The 2,500-nt window shown below is 36.2% G+C and overlaps 1 protein-coding gene across 3 annotated transcripts in view; it reads right to left on the bottom strand.

Annotated features, from left to right (window-relative positions):
- Window positions 1-2,500, bottom strand: part of dock9b (dedicator of cytokinesis 9b) — a 51,723-nt gene that overhangs the window by 48,777 nt on the left and 446 nt on the right. The gene's annotated exons all lie outside the window — the stretch shown is intronic.

Below are 2,500 nucleotides of genomic sequence, written 5' to 3'. Positions count from 1 at the left end.
GGTCTAACTGCTTTGACATGTTCTCAAATTTCCCTACCATGTAGCAGAGGATTTCAGAGGGATCACGTGTCGGCCATCTTGTGTGTGTGTGTGTGTGTGTGTGTGTGTGTGTGTGTGTGTGTGTGTAAGCTATTAGCTAAAGTGCAGCATGGTTACGTATCAACCTTGGATCAAACTGTCCACCTGGGAATGTAAGTGAAACTCATGGAAAGATTTTTGACTAAATGGTACAGTGAGAGCACTTTGACAAACAGACAGACAGAGACACACACACACACACACACACACACACACACACACACACACACATACATGTGTGTGTATGTAAACTCACTGACCTGTAGACATCAGCATCAGCAACTCCAACATCAGTCAAATTCATACCATCAACACCATGACAATAAATTTGAATCTAATCTAATCTAATCTAAAAAAAAATTCTAGCTATAAGTAGCAAATTTTTGCAGGTCATGTCTATCATTTATAACACTTGATTAAACACTCATTCGGGAAATCATTTATCTCAGAATATTCATAGCTCCGAAATATTTTGAATTGAATTTGGTGGAAGATCTTGAAATGGATTTGAACCCCATTGAAAACCTTAAGGATGAATTTTTACACTGAACACACCCCAGTCCTCCTCAACTCACCTACATGAGTACCTGACTTTACTAATACCCTTGTGGCTGAATGAATGTCTATAAAATCTCTATAAAATCTGGTGGAACATCAGCAGAGAAATGTGCATCTTATAATATCAGCAAAAGGAGATTCATGTGGAATGGGATGTTCAAAAAGTAGCACATACCAATCTTATGGTCAGGTGTCCACCAAGCTTTAGCCGTACAGTGCATCTTTAAAAACACAATATGCAAATTTACATTCCTGGTCATTTCAGTAGGTGAACATTTTGAGTAAATTTTACTTTAAAATGATGTTTGGTGTAAAGCTTTGGTGTGGGTTTTCCTGTTCGATGTAAAAATTGGAAGCTGGAAACCAGGGCGTGTGGGACCAAAATCTAGGACAGTAGGACCCCCCGCGTCAAACTACAAATGTGATATTAATTTGACAGCTGGAGCTTTTGGAGTGAACATCAGACTGATTAGCACAGGACTGAAACAAGGATTTCAGCTGATAGAATCTATGAGACATTTCCAAATACAAAGTAGATAATAACGAATTGGTGAGACGAGATCAAACCTGCTGGCCAAATGAAATCTAATTAAAAAAAAAGCAAAGTTCAGAAGTGCAGTACAATCCTGATTTCACTACATAACTATGAACAATTTCCATTGGGAGCAAACTGGCAGGTAAAATAAGTGCTGATGAACAGATTCCACATCTCCATTTCTTGATTTTTTCTGAGATTATGATATTTCTCTGAGATGAAGTACAGGGATAAGTACAATTACTTCACCAGAGAGTGGCTAAATGCTCCATTTTCCATTTTTAACTGCTTCCAGTACACACACACACACACACACACACACACACACACACACACACACACTTTACAAATTTTTGATCTGTGTTCAAAACTGCCTGAAAGAAACACTCTGAATTGCGATTGGATCAATAACAAAATGGCAAAATGCAAGTCAAGCAAATGAAGATCGTCTGCAGAACCTTCTATTTAAGCTACACAAGATCGAGAAGATCTAGAAAATGCTAAACTAACCAAGCTAGCTAATAAAAAGCTAATAATGAGTTTTTGAATGTTTAAAAGGGTGGAGATGATTAATAAATTTGAAGAAGACTAATTTGGTTTCTTTTTACTCGCCCCCTACATCCACCAATCAACACAAACCCCACCCCCAAAGGTTATGCTGGATCAACTACATTTAGCATTAGCAAGTGTCTTGACATCACTTTTTGAATACATTCAAGCCGAGTTACAACTGTAGAAACATGCGACTACATATAAATGATTTTTAACGATTTTTAATATAAAAATATAATATATGATACTAATTCCAACACTTGATCCATAGACGGTGGCTTTAATCTTAATCTAACCAATGTTCCACTTTATTTCTATTAATAAGAAATGAAAAAATATATACTCTTAAACAAACCTATGAACAAAAACATTTAAAGACATGCTCTTTATCTCTGAGCTAAAAAGAGTAGTGATTTTTAATCACAAGGGCATAGGAGGGGTTTGCGATGTGTCCAATTTCCATAATATGCATATTTGCATATGCATATTTATAAATGACATAAAATTAGAATTTTTCCTAGATTTTGAACATTCCTCCTGCTATTAAGCTCCAACCCTACAGAACATAAGTGAATGTTGAAGCTGTCTGCACCCCAGGCCTCCTCACCTCACCTTCATCAGTACCTGACTTTCCTCACACTCATAGCTAAACGAGTCTCCACAAATCTACTGGAACATCTTCCAATGTTTTTGAATATAATGTGCTATAAGATGATGTTTGAATATAATGAGTTATAGCATGATATTGGATTTAATGTTGTATGATGATATTTAAAT

This window comes from Silurus meridionalis, chromosome 1, assembly GCF_014805685.1.
Source record: "Silurus meridionalis isolate SWU-2019-XX chromosome 1, ASM1480568v1, whole genome shotgun sequence".
NCBI classification, from domain to species: Eukaryota; Metazoa; Chordata; class Actinopteri; order Siluriformes; family Siluridae; genus Silurus; species Silurus meridionalis.
This window is presented reverse-complemented; position numbering and strand designations above follow the sequence as displayed.